This window comes from Ambystoma mexicanum, chromosome 1p (genome assembly GCF_040938575.1).
Source record: "Ambystoma mexicanum isolate Mex_15411 chromosome 1p, UKY_AmexF1_1, whole genome shotgun sequence".
Lineage (NCBI taxonomy): Eukaryota > Metazoa > Chordata > Amphibia > Caudata > Ambystomatidae > Ambystoma > Ambystoma mexicanum.
In genome coordinates, this window is record NC_090921.1 from 81,868,019 (window position 1) to 81,887,568 (window position 19,550).

General features: G+C 44.4%; 1 protein-coding gene across 2 annotated transcripts in view; it reads left to right on the plus strand.

Annotated features, from left to right (window-relative positions):
* LOC138566375 (procollagen C-endopeptidase enhancer 1-like) overlaps nt 1–19,550 on the plus strand; it is a 315,017-nt gene that overhangs the window by 191,722 nt on the left and 103,745 nt on the right. The gene's annotated exons all lie outside the window — the stretch shown is intronic.

Genomic DNA, 19,550 nt, shown 5'->3' on the forward strand with positions numbered 1-19,550 from the left:
TGCCACAAATCCATATAGTCCTGATGACAACTGAACGGAACATGCTACTGTCATGGTGACCGCGAAAGAAGACATATGGGGGAATCTCCGGAGAGCATACATGTTTGTCTCACCCATAATGCCCCTAGAAATGCAAAATAAGCTCTAGAAATGCATGATTTTTGAAAAAATGTACACCACCTACTGAATCCTACTCCTACTAAACGCCATCTTGAATTTGCAGCCTTATAACTAAATATAATTGGTTATTTATAACGTGCTTAATACCCAGACGTTTCTAAGTGCAGACCCGGGGAGTCGTCTTGCTCCCAAGGCCTGCGCGTTGCACCTGAGCTATCCTCCTAGGAGTCCTTCACACAATAACAAACCACCATCCGCAGCCACTATCATTCCACTATTGGAACATTAGAATTTTGGGGTTTCTGACCAACCACGCAAAATACCTAACCACAGAGTAATTGACAGTGGAAAACAAACTAAAAAACCTGGGACATCAGCAAGATTCATTCCTTTCTGTTATTTTATACCCACTTATAAAGTGCACCTGTACCCACAAGTGGGGTTCCTGGCTCAAAGAACCCAGGAAGTGAATCAGGGAAAAAGCAGACGAAAAGAGGCTTGTCTTAATAAGCTCATAGAACAACCGAAAATGACTGGATCCTAGGTAGCCATCGGGAGAGTTACATAGAGCAGGGGCGATAGCCGAAAAGGAAAATCCTGTTACTGCACAAACAGGGAACTTTCAGAAGAAGCTTACCTGTCAACTAGTGCACTAACATGAGATTAATGGGTTAAACTAGACTCAGGAAAATAGGAGCCTCTATCATGGAAGCCGCTATGATCCTTAAATCGGACAGAGAATTTAAAGCCGAACCAATGAAAGGCAGTAAGAACAGGTGTTGCGTGTGTACGGTGCTTCGGGTTAGAGAGGAGATCAGAAGCAGCATTTGTTGAGTTGAAGCTGTTTCAGGCTATGGTCAGGAAATCACAGTAGATAGCATTGAATAATTGAGTCAGGATGGAGCAATAACATTGCTGGCCGGGAGGCGACAATAATCTTTCAGAAAAGGAAATATTTGTCACCTGACTCTAAGATGGGGAAAAAGATGAAGCCACCTATTGAATTTGGGGAACTAATGACCTTTTGTCCAACTTAACACCCAGGTTTTTAACCATGGAGACAAGTTCTGGGCACATGCCCATGGAATCCCTGTATCTTACAATTATCGCCAACCAGCCTGACTTTTGTCTCATCGCAATTGATCTTAAGATTGCTCTGCATGATCCAGGACTGTGATCCAACCTGCAACGCTGGAAGTTACATGCAACATAATCCATCGCCACATCCAGATGAATGAGGAGCTGGGTATCGTCAGCATAAGTGTAAAATCTGAAGACAAAAGTTTAATAAGCTTGACCAAAGGACGAACATACAAGTTAAAAAGAAGGGGCGGAGGGAAGGTGCCCAGTGGGAACCACAAAGGAGAAGCCAAAATGGAGAAGTTCTTGGCTATGATTTAATAAGAAAGCTTGAAGCCATTCCAGAATAATACATCTGATCCCATTAAGGTAGAACATTGACAAAGACACAAAGTTCGACAGTTTTGAAAGCATCTGAAAGATCGAGGTTCATTAACGTTCGATACACATCCCATCCCATCGATCAATTGTCTGAGGTCATCAACTTCTGCTGCAAACTAGTGCCTGTGCTATGGCAGGAGCCAAAGTCAGTCTGAAAAGTGGTAGGGTTCCCAATGTTTACAACAAGTCAGGGAGCTGAGCCATAACACCAGTCTCCAGCATCTCGACAGGGGACAGAAGACAGGAAACAGGGCATAAATTAGCAGAAACGATGGTGTCAAGACAAGGTTTGTTCAAGAGAGAGGTCAGGATGGCAGCTCTGAAAGCAGCTGGGAACACCTGTGAAGTCGGCCTAAATGCCAGCTAAAGGTCAAAACAGACTACTCTTGGAACATCAATAAGGAAGAAATTGCCTCATCCTAGCAACACCAGGGACAAAATCAGAGAGACCGACCACTGAGTGATATGACCTCACATCTGAACTCTCTAGGAGCGTCCAGCCCGGGGTGTCCCAGTTAAGGGTGGAACAATAAAGGGCAAAGACCAGCTATTGACGAGCCTCTTTGCCTCTTAGGGTGGAAAAGTAAAGGGCGAAGATCAGCTATTGACCAGCCTCTTAGGGCGTAACAGTAAAGGGAAAAGACTCTTTGCCGCTTTGCCTATGACCCTTTGCTTTTGCCTTACTCTCTGCTGAACCTGCGAGTACCCCTAGCTTGCTAATTACTGTGCTGTGTCTCCACACTGCAGTACTTCCTATAATGCATTCACCGCTGTTGCTCCTCCTACTCGCCTCTCCCTATGCTTTCTCCAATCATGCTACAACTTTCTCCTTTCCTATCCCTTTCATAAAAGTCACGTCTCAAAACTCCCACTGCTCCATCCCTCTTTCGCCTACTTCCAATGAGCAAGCCGAGGAGCAAAACATTCCTCCCCTAAAGCTATTCACCTCGCCTCTCTTCCTCTGAGAATCAAATTCTCTTCTCTAACTTACTGGATCAACTGAACATGGCACTCTGTAAAGCTCAGCCTACATGCAAGAAAACTTCCTTTTTCAATGACTACTTCCACGCCAGCTCTCCTCCCCTTGATCTCCTTGCTATCACTGAAACCTGGATTTCGCTATCTGCCACTGCCACCCTGGTGGCCCTACACAACTCCAGACTATCCTTCATTCACTCTCCTTGTCTGAATGGCAGAGGTGGAGGCATGAGGCGTGGACACCTCCCCTCTTTCCACCTCCGAAATCTCCAATGCCACGTTCTCTCCTACCTCTTTTGAATTCACCATCCCTACTATTGCTCCATCTCACTTTCTTCACATTCTGTCCATCTATCCTTTCCACTGGACCATTTGATGAACTTGGGTTACTCCTTGATTCTTTTTCCACTAAACATCACCTCATTCTCTGTGATGACTTTAATGTTCCCTCTCAGACCACTTCTCAGAAATCCTGACTTCATTCTTTTCTTAATGACCCCCCTCTCCACTCCATCCAAAAAATACCAAAGCATACCGGAGGTAACTTTTTGGATCTCTTATTCATCTCTGACCTTCCTCACACTCGTGCCTCCTACAATCAACACTCTGCCTAATCTATCATCATCCACTCGCTCTATCTCCCATTGTATTCACACTAATACCGGTGAAGTCCCATCTCCTCTGATGAAGGCTAACCCTTCTTGCTCCTCAGGTAATCACGCCTAATGCCCCTTTAGTGGCCTCTCTCCTGCTGAACTCTTCAACCTGTCCTTCCACTCTGCTTGCTTTCCCTCTATTTTCGAAATGGTCACAGTCATCCCTCTGCTAAAAAAAAGCAAGGGGCTGAGCCGAAACTACCAACAAATCTCCTTCCGCCCTACTGAAAAAGGTTGTCTTCAACCGTCTTACAAACTTCTTAGAAATCCACAAACTTCCAGGCCCCCTACAAGCAGGTTTCCCCGCCTATCACTGCACTGAAACAGCGCTCATGAATGCCTCGAACGTCATTGCCTCTGCTAAGCACGCCAACCTATCTTCTATCCTAAGTCTCTTCGACCTTTCTGCTGCCTTTGACACTGTTGATCACTCTGATCTCCTTAATACACATTCGCTGTTTTCTTGGGATTCTCCATCAAGCCGTTGTCTAGATTAAATTCTACCTGGCACCTCGCCATATTTCTCTCTCCAGGAACAACAACACGTCGTAAACTCACTCCTCTAACTGTTGGTGTTCCACAAGGCTCTGTCGTGGGACCTCTACTCTTTACACTCTACATCTCTGCTCTTGGGGCACTAATCTCCTACTTTGGGTTCTCATACCAACTCTTTGCAGATGACACCCAAATCATCTTTTCTTTTCTTGAACTTTCCTCTGATCTTTCTATTGACATTTCCATCTGTCCCTGCCAATAAATATTGGATGCCTTTGTACTCTCTGATGTTAAACTCTTACAGCACAGAGGTGCTCTTCTTCACTGCCAAATACTGTCTCTCATCTCTTCCCCTGCCTATCCTATTCCCACCTGACACCCTACCCCTATTCCTCTTCAGCTAGAATCCTCTGCATCACCTATGGCCCTCTTACACCTTCTCTACTTTATCTTCAGAACTGGAACAGAGGCCCACCTCAACCTCTTAAATATTAGGACAATCAGGCACCTCCTTCCTTTCAACAATAACAAGCCACTCTCAAGCACTGCTGTCTCCTCTAAACTGGACCAATGTGCCAGCATCCTCTTTGGACCCCCAACTATTCTTTCTGTCCTCTCAACAAGATCATTTCCACTTTGCAACTAGGACTCTCTCACTTCACACCTACTACTTCTTACTGTCACCAGGCTGGATGGCTTATGATGCACACCAAGGCCATATTTAAATATCTTCTCCTGGTTCACAAGTCTATTCACAGTAAGCTAGCACCATATATTCTCAACTAACCAACTCGACAAGCCCTCTTGTGATCTCTGTTCTGCCTCCTCGACAACCCTTGTGGCACCTCACTCTGCCTGTGCTTCCTCTCACTTCGGCTCTTTCTCTCTGCTTGCTCCACTTGCAGGGAATTCTCTTCCCTCGGACATCTGAGAGACAATCCACAACAATTTGTTCAAAACCAAACTGAAAGCCCACCTCCTTGCATCCGAGTTAACCTGTTAACCTATCTTTCATCTGTCTTCAAGCTAACATTTTTCCCTCACTACTAACCTGCCCCTCACTTTCTCTGCCTCCACTTCTTCCATCATGGTCACATTCCTAACACAGCTGGCTATACCGCCTATCTGCACTTAAAAACGTCAAATGCTGATTGTCCTTAATCTATATATGTCCACCCATGTATTGTCCCGGGTGTCTGTTGCATTTACTCCCCTCCTGGTCAGAATGTCCCTCAAAATCACCCATTGTAAGAAGCTCAATGCTTCCCATCAAATCGGATATCTAGTATATGTCTGTTTGCGATCAAAAGAGCATTGTTCTTCTTTGTATATAAATAAAAATAAGAAAGTTATTGAGACTGAGAAAGGACTGAGATTCTCAGAAGGGGCATAGATTTGCACAGTCAATAGGGAGCCATATTTAGTTGTCAGGATAAGATTAGTCGTAAGGTGAGGAGGGATGGGAGAAAGCTATCATTGAGAGGATTCTCATTGGGCAGCTCCCAGGAGAGCGGAATGCAGGTCTTGCTTTGAAGTGTTGCCATCACTAGAGGTCTAATTTAAAATTGCTACCAGAAAACTTTACAAAAGATGGCCCCAGTGTTATGACAGAATGTTATATAAACACTGCCAGTAAAACTGGAACAATCCTTTAAACGCTGTTGATGTTGACAAGATGGCATTTCAGAGATCGGAAATCTGCCTGGGACAAACCTCTTCGGTATTAAGCGCGTTATAAATAACCAATTATACTAGATTATACTAAACAAACTGAGAAAAGTCCAGTACTAATCATGCGCTTAAATAGAGGAAGCAGACTAGTTCCTGGAATAAAGCTCATTGAAGTGAAAGGTACCTCTAGTAGCCACTTTTTGGAAAGCCTTTGTAGGCACTGCCAGTGGGATACCAGCTTGGTACCAGAGTTATGAAAAAAGCTGTGGTGCATACATGCTAATAGACACACACTGACCACGTGGACAGAGTGGATGCCCTGACCAAGGCTGCCTTAGCTTCTATAGCTGGACTCTCATCATTGTCCCTGAACATTTGGCACGTAGGTGAGAGGGGCCATGTCAAGGGTTCCCATCCGGGTAGGACAGAATTTGGCATTCCCAAGGTCCCCTGCATTACTGAGCTCTAATCATGGCCCTGCTTTTAGTGAAGTTGGAGAACATCAGACAATGTCAGTGCTTTCTTGGATTGACAATGAATGCCAAGTGCATGGACATGTCGGTTCGCGTTCACAACGGCGTGGAAAAGTAGGAGAAGAAGCGTGAACCTTTGGTGGCCAGGGACCCGGTTGTCCCGTCTTCATGGTCAGTGTTAGAATTGACCAGATGACCTGAGCCTCCTGCCCTGAACCATATCCTGAAGGATGTAGTCTCTATCTTAGCCATGTTGAGAGGTTTGTGCAGTATCCTGTATCTTGCATGGAAAGCAGATAAATGAGAACCAAGACGCAACCACGCCTGAAGCCAGGTGCAACCTCATGTATACGATGCGATTGGCTGCAGCATGGTTTCACCCAAGCTGAATCCCCAGATCACAAGCCAGCGCCTGCGGCCCAACCCCGCCGCACCCACTCGTGTGTCTAGATACCAGACCCCCAGCTTGGCATTCCTGATATAAATTGGCCTTGTAGGTTCAGCCCTGAGAAGAGTGGTGAGTGGTGTCTGTGTGCCAGCCCATGAAGGAGGCACGAGAACAGTGTGGGCAGTATGTTTCACTCTGAGGGTGAGAAGTCACAGCATTTTATTTTAATTCAGGTGCCTCCACTCAAAGTGCATTGGGGTGGGGGGAAAGGGGTTTGAAGAACAGGGGCATTGGTCTTTACTTGGGAGATCAACTGTGAGAAGCGGGGCATTGGTAGCTTGACAGTGTAGTAAATATATGTACGGAAAGGAATAATGCCATTGTATCATACAAATATCTTATTTCAAAAGCCTTGACCAAATGGAATTAGTTCAAGGAAGCTACAGGCAAGCAGGCACAGCTGCACTGTGAATGGCTAGGTGGCAGGAATCATTATTTACAGGTCACTTTTTGATCCTCCCACATCAGTCAACAGTCTGTAAGGGCAGCTCTACGCTTAAAAGCGGAGTGGGGTCCTGAAGGCCAGCATGCCTGCTTGGCCAATCTTGCGGCGCACTCTACAATGGTGGATGGGGACGATGGGTTCAGTGAGATTCTTCATGTGAGGGGCCCTTAGAACCATTTAGGGCAGGGGTAAAACACAGGACAACAGTAGTCCTGGGAAAGACCTAGCGGAGCAGGAAGGTTCCAGGCAATGGGTCTACTGGATGGCCCAGGTGGTGCTCATCTGCAATTACAGCATCTGCTCTTATGGACATTACATGAAATTATTATGGAAAAAAATTGAAAAAATAGCATTCTTGTAAAGGTAGTCAGGCTTGGGAAAGGGAGGTTTCGAACTGTTGATTTACAGAATTGAACGGCACGGCATGTCCCTTCTACTCATTTCCCTCTGTATCCTCAGTTTTCTCAGCCCCCACTTGCCGAGAGCTGTGTGACTGACCACCATGCCATCTACTATTGAGTGCAAAACAAGCACAAAGCATACTGTACAACCTTTCATTGCACTTTCTAAGGTTTCTAACTCCTCTGGCTACCAGGGGGAGAGGGTTGCTGGAAGGGGCAGCGGGGGTTGCTACTGCTGTTCTGAATTTGATCGTGAAGGCCCTCTAGCTCTATTGCAAATGGTCACAGCTCTACATGAATTGCCAGATTTGTATTTCATATACATGTGTCTATGGTTGGAATTTCCCCTTTTTGAAGAAAGAAAAGAATTGCCTGGCCGGTGGAGAGCCACCGGTTCTGGCGCCATCTTCAGGCCTGTCCCAATTTCCAGGGCGTTTTGCAGGGCATCCCGATGTGACGTTCGCGGGGGGCGCCCCACACATAGACTGCTGGATGTTCTGGGGGAGTTGGGACTACTGGGACGGTGAGTATACGAACCCCATTTTCTCTCTGCTTCGACATGGCTCGTACTGGGTGGAGGTGCAGGTTCGGCAGCTTTTTGGCTGGTTAATTGTGGCTGGAGGTGCGAGTTGGCAGTTGCTTGACTGGCTTACGCTATGCCTGGGTGAAGGTTCTAGCTAAACATGTTGCTTGGCCGGCTTGTGCTGAAACTTGTGCGGGTACACAAAGATATTTGTCTTGCACGTACTAGATATGTGTATAGAAATGAGTAATCAAACGGTTGACTTTTGCCAGGCATGGGTAGGTGGGAAGATTGGTTAGCTGGCATAAACTGACTAAAGCTGTGGGACAATGTTTAGCCAGCATAAGCCGGCCACTGCTGACGTCTTGGCCAGATGTTTTGTTATATCATGGTGGATAGGGTTGACAAGTTTGGTGGCAGGTTGGCTGGTCAGCTTGCACTGGTTTGAGGTGCATAATTGGCCAGTCGGTTGGCTATCAGACTGGTTCGTCTTGGGAAGTGGTTGGCTTGCTCATGCCAGGAGGAGTTGCGTGACTAGGCAGAGGATTTGCTAGCTCACAATAGGTCATTGTTCAGGGATTGTGCTGCTGGTTGCTCAGCTTGCACTGGTTTGAGGTGCATAATTGGCCAGTCTGTTGGCTACCAGGCTGGTTCATCTTGGGTAGAAGTGAGGAGTTTGAAGTGGTTGGCTTGCTCATGCCAGGAGGAGTTGCGCGACTAGGCAGCAGATTTGCTAGCTCACAATAGGTCATTGTTCAGGGATTGGGTGGGTGGTGAGTCAGCTTGTGCTGGGAGTTGGTGCAGGCTTATTACAGCATGTTGGCGGGTCACCTTGATTTCAGCTGAAGTGCAGGGTTGAGTAGCAGGTTATCAGGACCATGCAGGTTTGGGGCACAGGGAATGGTAGGACTGCTAGTTCTGCTCATGCCGATGGTGATGTGGGGGTTGGGCAGGTGCGTTTTGCTTGGCGGGCACGTGGGTTGTGCAGCTGGTTCATAAGCTTCCACTAGGCGGATGTGCTGGATTACACAACAGGTGGATTGTGTTGGTCTCTGGTTCTGGTGCTGTGCAGAAGGTTGGATTATCACTGTTGATTGGCTGGCTAGGTCTTTGACTAAAGTGGGGGTTGGGCAGATGGATGGCTGAATAGTGGTGAGTGAAAGTTCAGAAGCTGTGTTGGTGGTTGGCTGGTGCTAACTATGTCAGGGTGTAGTAGTTTGTAAATTGCATAGCTGGCTTGCTTTGAGTAGGGATGTGGGGTTGGGAATTTGTTGTCTAGCGTGAGCTGGGTGGTTGTGCAGGTGGTTGGCTGAGACCTGCTGGGTATACTTACAGGGCTGAAGAGGTTAGAGCTGCTGGCTGGCTGGCATGCCCACAGCATAGGCATAGGTTCTGGGTTGAGCAAGGACGGGCAGGTATCTCCACGTGTTTAGTTTGCTTTGCATGAGTCGCTTAAGCTTGGCATGGCATTGGCAGAAAGTCTTCAGCAGCTGGAAGGTAACAGCCATGAGTGATGTTTGAGCTTTGTATGATGGGTTTAGTACTGCTCTTTCACACAGAATGAAACCTCTCACAAAACATCCTATTACTGCCATCAAGTTGTTATCCCCTTCCAAAATACAAATAACAACCTACTTCCACTTTGACCTGCGTATTGCAGAACAATAATGTTTTTGATGGTCTATGTTTTTACCAGATAAACAACCTGGAAATATTGTGCCATAAAATCAGGCCCGCCACCGGGCTACAAACCCAAAGAAATAAATATCTTTGCATATGAACAGAGAATATATGTCTTCCTAGTTTCCGTCTGAATGCCACAAAAATCAAATGTGCTACCCAGAGAGATGAGCAAGGGTGACATAACAAACATAGCCTCTTTGTAACTGCCTGGGTTGTTCTGTCTTTCTTTGTAACTGCCTGTGTTGTTTTGTGTGCTTTGAGGATCTAATGCTGGTGGCACCAAAAGTGCTTCTGTGTATTGTTGCCTAAAAAGAATGACTATAGAGTGTGGTACCAACGAAACGTATGAGATGCATTACACATAGCCCGAGTGAAAAAATAGCTTTTGTTTCTTTAGACTTCAAGAAAAGAACAGAGACACGCGTGATGGGTCCTGGTCTGCCAGGCTACGCCTGGGACTAGGTAGACAGCTTCTGTTCTCCAGGGCCGGTGCACTTCAGGCCCTGGATACAGTAACTTGCCTTGACCCACAGGACAGGATTCCTGCTGCCTGTAGACACAAAGTACAGTCAAGTGGCCGCATCCCAGGAGACCACCACTATACCCCATTTTGCTCAGACACCCTTGCCCTGCCATAGCTCCTGCCCGTGTGTGCCTAAAGGACACCATGGGGCCTCATTACAAGTATGTAAGCTTATCGGCACGGTTGTTTCCAGACCGGCATATTACAAGTCAGCCTGCTGGAGCCGCTATGCCCGACAGGTCAGACCCTGCCGGGCACAGCTGCCACGGTAAGCAGACCGTCACAGAACCACCGGCACCGTTATTAACGGTGCCGGCACTTCTGTGGGCCCGACTCCCATAAAGTCCTTTGTGACTCTATGGGAATGGGGAATTACAATTTACTGACGCCTGACTTGCAAAGACTGCCGGGGTTGTAATCCCCCAGTTTTACCGGCAAGTCAGGCTCCAGTTAATATTTACGGGTTTGGGGGCAACCGACCCGTATCACCGACACGGTTCCCATCAGACTCGTTTGACTTATATCAAAGAGACAACCTTCCAGGCCTAGGTTAACCAATCATATTATATTGCTTTGAGAAGGGAACCTCTCCAGCCTATACATCAAGGAATACTTGATTTTATAGGTTGCGGACCCCTACCTGATCGAAGTCTGTGGAAAGACATCACTTCCTATGTGGGGAATATATACTCCAACCCAAGCCTGCAACAAGGTGTCACATTACACACTGGAGACAAATATACTTGTGGATGAAATCTGAAGTTAGCCAGGGCAGCAATTTAGAAGGTGGGAATAGGGGAACAATTGACGCAATATGATGTATGTGTGGTGGCTCAGGCTGGAGGTGCACTACCGCCCAGGTGCATAGCTCCACCTCACTTATCATCCTTATGGGGAGTGAGCATCGAGGAAGAAGGAGTCACTCCTGGGGGGTAAGCAGTTGCACCTTAAAGTAGCGTGGCACTTTAAGAGACCAGGGGGAAGCCAATATGTGTACACTTATGTATTCCTGTTTGGAAGGTCAGTGGCTTCCAGGGGATTTCGTCGAATGTCTTAAATTTGCTGTCACAGAGTTCCACTTAGGAGCAAGAAGGATGGCAATACCCTATATCAGTGGTTATTAATTTTATTCAGAAATAGTTAAAGATTGTGCAACTGAAGATAATACAGGCTCATCCCAAACAAAAGAAAGGTCAGGACACTTCACCCTTCAGTGTTGTTTGAGTTTCTCACAGTAAGAAATCTCTCTGTTGTCAAATTTTTTATATTTTGGTTTTCCTGGCCTCAAGTTTAAGTGTCTCAGTTAGTACAATTCAAGGGGTATTACCTCACCATTCTGGAATTGTAGGCTTTAGGTTGACTCAAACATTACTTTTTCAAAGTCTGAACTAGTGCAGGCTTTTCTAAGTCTCTCTTGTTTCTCCACCTTTCTAAACTCACAGTAATGTTCATGGCCCCAGCTCATACGTACTCACATTCACTGGTCTTGCCTAGGGCCAACTGGGCATGCTGGTACCTTCCTTTTCTTACTATCTATTTGTGGATTCTCTCGCACATACTGTCCCTTTTGAGCTTAAGGCCCTTGGACATGCATTTATAAGTGGTGGGATTTCACCAGTTTAATTCTGAGTCCAAATAACCCAAGAAGATGGCAAGTTACGGTTTTATTAACAATTATCTACAACTGGGAGTTTACAATGAACATCAGCGGATGGACGCTCAGTCTCTCAATGATTTCCACAAGGAATACACTTCATATACTCCATTATGCGTCAGAGTGACACATACTATGTGGCAATAGTGAAAAACCTATCAAGAGTCGGAATTGGATAAGGGAAACATCTAAGTATATATTTCTATTGGAGCTAGGATTGTTATAGGCTGCCCGTTAACAGGTGGCCAACCTACGCCTTACTCTTCAAATGTATCATTTAAGAGACAATTGTTACACTGCATTCATTGGTCTTCTAAACTATAAGGTTGTTCGTTATACAGACTAATACAATTGGTTGGCTCACGTGTGCCATGTTTGGAACATTCGGGTCATTTAGCAGCACGTAAGCTCAGGCCCAGGTGCATGGATATAGTAGATGGAGTTACCTCACCACACAATTACCCCAACATCTCTCATCACCCATGCCTTCTGCCATGAAATTGTCTTTGTTCTTGGCCCCGCAGGGTATTCTCGTCCTGGGAATGCACAGGAGTGAGGGCACTAGCTATCGTGTCTGGAACTTCAAGTTCAAACTCTTTTTCCATCCTTGGCTCACGTAACAAGAGACCACGATTTGGTCCATTTTGCAGCTTCTAAATGCCTTAAATGAATTAAAACTTGGCATCCTTTGTGTTCTTTCTTGCTCTTTAATGTGAGAGGATCCATCCTCTGCACACTCGTTCTTCTTCGGAGTAGATAGCAGACCTCAATTTCTAAGATCTTGACTTCTGGCCAGACGGCCTCGCCAAGTAATTTCAGCAACCTGTTCTTCTACTGTGTCACAGCGTTTAATTCCCCTTTCATGGTTTCTGGCTTATTTATTTCATGATACCAATGTCCAGTTGCTATACAATGGTGGCTTTGTCTATATTCTATTCACTACTCATAGCTAGCCTATAGGATGACTTGATCTACCTTGCGTTTCAGCGTCTGTACATTCATTGAACTTTTGTTTTCTGTAGCACTTTGTTAACGTGTAATCTTCTTCTTTTTCACTTTGATAGTCTACTCGGTTCTTTACATTGTCATTTGTCCTCTAGAATCCATACATCATCTTCATTCATTCTCTCGGGACATCGTGCACACTTTCTTATGACATCATCAGTTAATTTTCGGAGCTCCTCTTTATATTCCTTCAGGGAGTTTCTCCTGTAGGTTATCATCAACTCGAGGGTACATTTTATAGGGTTGTCTCAATGGATATCTTCTTCCAAATACTCGCTACGGTATCGGTACGACAGCTGTTGTCAAGCAAGGCGCGGTCTCATGTCTCCAATACAAAGGAGATATGGGGATGGGCTCTCCTTCAGATGTATAGATCTGCTCCTCTACATTCCCCCCTCTGGTCGAGTCCTCACCCACCTCCTCAAGTTTTCCTGCTTCTTTGTATCTTTTCTTCAAAAGGGGTTTCTTGGGTATCCATATCTTTGTCACCCCCTTCAGGCTGCCTGCAGTTTTAATGTGTTAATCTACACTTCAGGTCATGCAATTGCATTGTCCATTTGGGGTACAGAAGACCCAACATCGCCACTTAATTCTTATTATACTTTATATATCAGAATTTAGTTCCTTCAGGTGCCACAATACTTGCTCATTGTCATCTGGCTCATCCTTTGCGTCAATCTTGATCTTCATTCCCACTGCTTTCTTTGCTGTTTTCTGACTTTGCCCAATTATTATCCTTATCAAACAGAATCAAATATTATTATCACCAATATCACTCCAAGGAACTTGAATAAGTTTGCCATCCAATAAAGAATCCATGAAAACAGGATTTAGTACCAACTGTCATCTCCAATGGCTTCAGTCTCGTCCACCATTTTTACGTATAATCTATCAACATCGATATGGCCTCCATCAAAGCCCCATTCTCGCCATCATGAGATGGTATGAATGTCCAACATGATGGCCTGACCTTGGCGCAAATACCTCCTTCCATTGCTGTAATCATGTTGAGGACATATCTATTCTGAAGGGTCATCAACCTTATGGCCCTCAGCTCTTCTTTTATGTTGTTAAATCCTTTTATAGTGGCATTGATTGTTTGCAGCAGCTTCCACCTGGTGATCTGTGAACATCCCTGCAGTCCTGCTAAACAGTTTGCGTTTGTCAGGAATTTCTTCATAAGCCATTAGTGAATTTTGTGAGAAATAATTTCCTCTCTTCATTCGCCGAATTCTAGTGAACTTCTTTTTCTCATGTGCTCGTCCACTTTTGGAAATCCTTCAATCTTCAGGTCACTCTGTGGAATCACCAATGCTGGAACATGGATATGTACCAAGGAACAAATTCCACCTAAATTCCTGGTCAGTTTCATTTATGCTCTAGATCCGCAGGCCCAACATCGATGCATTAAGACAACCATCCCTCTCCTCATTCATGGAACGTCAATTATGTTCTTGCACCCTTTATTATGTCCTACTTGATTATATCCCTTGCTCCAAAAGCACATGCTTGCATTAACCAATGGGACTACAGCTACTGGGCCTGTTTCATCTTCCATCCATGTCAGCAGTTTAGAGTACTTGGCCCACAACGTTAGACACTCATCATTCACCTTCTGTACCTCTTTCACTGATTCCTCCCTCAGCAGATGAGCTGCATGGGACATCATTCCATCTTCCCATCCTTTGGTCGTACTCGCCCATCCATAGATTAGCAGCTGTGAACGTTCCCAGCATCCAGGGATTCCAGTCTTTTCTGTCATGTCAGAGCAGTTCATTCTCTTCATTTCTTCAACAATCATCTTGTCTTATCCTGCAGCAGGATAATCGAGCATCTTGTCTGTCCATACAGGCTCCTTTTTCATTTGTGTTGTCTTGGTATAATCATCCTGGTATGGAAATGACTGTGTTGATCTCCATTGCAAGGTTGCCCAGTTCCCTTGAAACTGTCCTCTAGTAGTACATGCTGCTATCGCGCCTTGAAACACTTGTGTGTAGGCGCGTTATAAATGCCATATCATATCATAGATGACAGAGGCACTTTGCATCTTGCTCCAACATCTCTTTTGAAATGAAGGTTCTTACTGTAGGCATGGCACAGGGGTTGAGAGAGCAGACATAGGAATTCTCATCTGATGCTCTCTCCTCCACCTTTCACATGTGTTTGTACCACGTATTATTCCCCAGATGAGCTGAATTATCATGATAGGTGTTTATCCCCTGGCTATCTTCTTCTGCGTCCCTCTTAAATCACCGACCTGCCCATAGAGGTCAAACAAATTATCATCATTTGTACTCATTCTAGGAAAAATCACAGGTGTTGCTTTTTCAATGGGACCATTAGGATAATAGAGACTTTGAAATGTAAGATACAGAAAGAAAAGGAAAATGCATAGGCATATACATATTAGGCCTAGAAGTCTGGAGAAACATTTGGTGGGCCATTCCAAAACTCATTGAATTTGTGCTTTATCCATGACCACATTATCCTCTTCACGAATCATTTTAATACAGATATTCAATTCACATTCATAGTTGCACAATCTGCTCAATTATCGCAATCAGGAGTCTTCTTATGACGGGACCATATTTAGGGTCATGAAGAAAGGTGTGAAGATTAACATCGCTCCTAACAAGAGCAGGGTATTACTGAAATATAAACACAAAAATAGCAACTACAAGCCGATGTGTGTCACTGTCGACCGGTATAATATATTATCCTTAAAATGGATATGCCCCTAAAAACAAATCTGGGTATTGATCTCTCTTCCAATTTCTAATCAGAAACTGATATTTAGGCATAGTACTGATCCAATATTTATCTTTTCAAAGAATTTCTAAAAAGTACATTTTAGCCTCTGGAAGTCTCTGCAAGTCCATGCACTTCCTGCTAAAATTTGTAAGGATTGTCCACTAAATTCCAGTCCAAAAGAAATATGTGCTAACCACACGCTGTTTTATCGTCCTTCTTTTTGGTCATCGATCGAGTCTGCACAAACAGAAATTCTTCTTCTTTTCTTGCTTCTTGGTCAACAGCCACTGGATGGAGGGTCTAGCCATTGTAGATTTCTATGTGTCTTAAACGTAACCAACTCTTCTTCCCGATACCTTGACTGCAGTAGGGGAGACTTCCTCAACACAAAAGGGACCATTACACCTAGGTTCTTGCCATATACGGGTGAAGTTCTTTGTAAGCACTTGGTCACCAACATATAACTTTGGTGGTGGCAATAATTCACTCGGATTGGCTACTGGGCTGTCCTCTTCCGTGTTCCTTGGCCCCTCCCTCTGATGCTTTACTTGATCTGCAATGAAAGAAACACTGGTAGTCATACATGTCAAATAATTATGCATTTCATCACCTAGAGCCTGCGCTACACTCTGGGCATCACTCCTGACACTAGATGGGGGTGTAAGAGGTATCAACAGGTGACGCCCTGTCACTAACCCATGGGGCATAAGATGATGGTCTGAACCTGGCTGATTTCGAAGGGCATATAGGGCTAGGGGTAGGCAGTATAGCCATCCCTTTTTCAAAGATAACCTGATCTTTGCTATCCTCTCTTTTAGGGGGCCATTGAGTCTCTCCTATATCCCATTTGCTTGTGGATGATAAGCAGAAGAAAATGTATGTTCTATACTCAATGGAAGTCCTATTTGTTCAAATAGCTCATTGACAAAATCTGGCCCATTATCGGACCTCAGTACTTCGCACACACCACATCTTGGAAATACTTTATACACTAAAAACTTTGCTGCATAAGTGGCATCAGGGTGTGTACAAGGACTGGGTTCGATCCACCTAGAGAAGGGACACACCACCACTAATAGATATCTGTATCCATTACATGTCTGCAGCATATCAACGTAATCGATATGCAAATGTTGAAACGGACCATTCAGACAGGGTATTAATCCTCTGATTGTTCTCAGTGTATCTGTAAATGTTTGACACATGATGCAATTCACAATGAACTGTGGCAGCAAGACGTTCTCTGTTCATATGTGCAGGGTAATGCAACTGCTTGAGTGCGACTTTCAACAATGCCGCTGGCATCACTGGCTTTCCAGTGCTCTGTTGTCTCTATAATGCTTCTGTTGGGATAACGAACACCCCCTATGTTTGCATAGCTCCTGCTCTTCTTGTGGGGCTCTACCATGAATCACTATTATTTGCATAATTGACAGCATATTAAACCCTTCTTGTACTAGCATACTTCTATTCAATATTTCCTTGACAATCTCAGTATCAAAACTCAAAAATTCTGATGAATACGCAACTCTTTTGGCTTCCAAATCTGCAGCTTTGTTTCCGCAAGAGATAAAGTCTGTTCGTTTTGTATGTGCTGCACATTTAATGACTGCTATGGCTACTGGGAATTGTAGTGCCTTAATGAGCCTGTCCAATAAAGACGCATGTTACACTGGAGTGGCGTCTGTGTGGAGATAACCCCTCCTTTTCCAGCGTGACAACCGCGCGTGTACGGTTGACTTCACATAGGCAGAGCCACTGTAAATTGTCACTTCCTGCCCTTCTGTTTTTTTCGAGTGCAACAGTAAGAGCTACCAATTCCGCTGTTTGTGCTGAAAAATGAGACAGTAGTCTTGTACGCGCCACTACCTCAAATTCACTGCTTAATCTGTGTTTTACAACTGCAAAGCCTGAATGCCTCTCCCCACTGTTTGGTCAATTTTCACAGATCCATCAATAAAGAGAATTTCCCCTCCCGCTAGAGCATTTTCTTTCAGACAGGGTTTATAATCCTAAAATTCAACATAAGTTGAGTTGTCATGCACATGATCACCTTCCTCTACAGGTGGTTCAGCTACAAACGTGGCTGGGTTCACTATTTTATACCTCACTAGCTTCATTGCTGGATTAGAAATCATCATCTCATATGCAGAATCTCTTTGTGATGTCAGTGTACCCTTGGGTTTCTCTAAAATGGCAAACAAGGCGTGCTCCATGTAAAGAGTCATGGAACAGTCCATAGTAATACATGTGGATTTCTCAATTGCAAATGTGACAGCAGCCAAAGATTGTTCAGATGGAAAATGTCCTCTCATAACTGGATCTAGAATCCCATTGTACTATGCCAAAGGTTTATACCCTAATATTGTTCTTTGTGTGAATACTGCTGTCATTACTGACCTATTGGTGTGTGAAAACAAATAAAATTGTTTGCTATAATTGGAAATTCCGAAAACTTGAGCTGTACAGATTCCTCTTTTTAATTCCTCAAATTCTTCCTCCATCTCTTCAGTCCTTTCTATCTTTCCCTTACCAACTTGTGCTTTCTTAAGTGCTTGCAAAAGCGGTTTTATGTATGTGCTTTAGTCGAACAACCAGGCCCTGCAATAATTGTATAAGCCCAGAGACTGCTGCATTTGTCTTACTGTGTTTCGCTTTGGTGTCTTCATGATGGCCTCAGCTCTTTCAGGTGTCACTTTCTTTCTTTCATGTGAAATTAACTGACCTATGTACTTCACCTCTTCCTGACAATACTGTAATTCCTCCTTGTCTACCTTGTATCCCTTGTCTGCCAATATTGTAATTAACTGAACAGAGTCTTGTCTACATTCATCCTCTGTTTCACAGCAAATGAATATGTCATCTATGTACTGAATTACAGCACTCTTGAGTTCAATATTCCCTAGATCCATCCGTAGGGCCCTGTTAAAGATAGATGGGGACTCACAATACCCTTGAGGTAAATGAAATGAGTATGTGTTAGTCTATTTCGTCTGAACGTAAAGGACGTAGGGTCTTGTGAGTCTTTTTACAATGGGATTGAGAAAAATACATTTTTCAAATCGGTCACTGTGAAAAACTTAGCTTCAACTGGGATGCTACACAATATTGTCACAGGATTAGGAACAAATGGAAATGCTGCTTCTACAATCTGATTAATAGGGCGCATATCCTGGATAAATTGCTACACCCTCTTTTAGATTTTTTAATTGGATACACCGCAGTATTGCACAGGGATCACAGTGGTACTTGGATCCCCTGATTCTTCAAACCTGAAATAGTCTTAAATATGCCTTCATCATCTTCTCGAGATGAGACATGGGGTACTGTTTTGTTCGTGGCAAAATTGCTCCTGGCTTGAGTTTTATTTAAATCTCTACTATTCCCTTCAATAGGCCTACATTATATGGGCCCGTAGTACAAAGGACACTTGGCTCCTTTCATAGGTCTTCCTGAAAGAACGCTGGTCATTCCCGCATTTGCGCCATTTGCTGTGGGACTTCCCTTTTCTCAATCTTTATCCAGTATGTAATGCTTATGAAAAAAACTACCTCATTGTCTATATGGGCATCTCTGAACATATCCTCATCGGTTATGTCAGTCAATCTGTATCCCTCCTCAAGAGCTATCACTGTCCTCCATGCTCTGCCTTCATCTCCCTGAGTATTCTGACTTCCACCTTGGGCGTTCTGAAATCTGCCTCCTCTTCCTCTGAAGCCTACACATCTACCTTGTGGCCAGAACCCATACCCACTTTGATCTACTGGGTGTACATTATTCCCCTGCGATGTACCCATTATTTCTAGCATTCCTCCCCCTTCTCCTCTGGTCAATACTGCCCCTTCTATAGCAAACTTTAAAAAGTTCTCCTGAACTAACTTAACTTCCTCAATCTTTCTGTTCTCATATTTCTTTTTGTTCTTCTCTTGTATTAACTGACAATGATGCACAATAGTTAATTGTAGTTAATTGTATCTCAGCCCACAGCTTTGCTTCCATTCCTACTTGTTCTTTCATTTGTCTCTGTATTTGTTCTGGCAACCCCTGACACAAAATATGTTCAGGCGTTTCAAGCTGCCATCTCTCTTGAATATCCTGAATATAAGCAATGGGGTCTTCATCTTCATTCATTTTATGTGTCATAATTGCACCCATATCTGATGTATCAGGATACTGTACCCTGAGAGCCCTTCAAACATCTGCCCTGCAATTATTAAATGGCGCTTCATCATGAACTGTGTTTTGTGCTGTCACACCAGCATA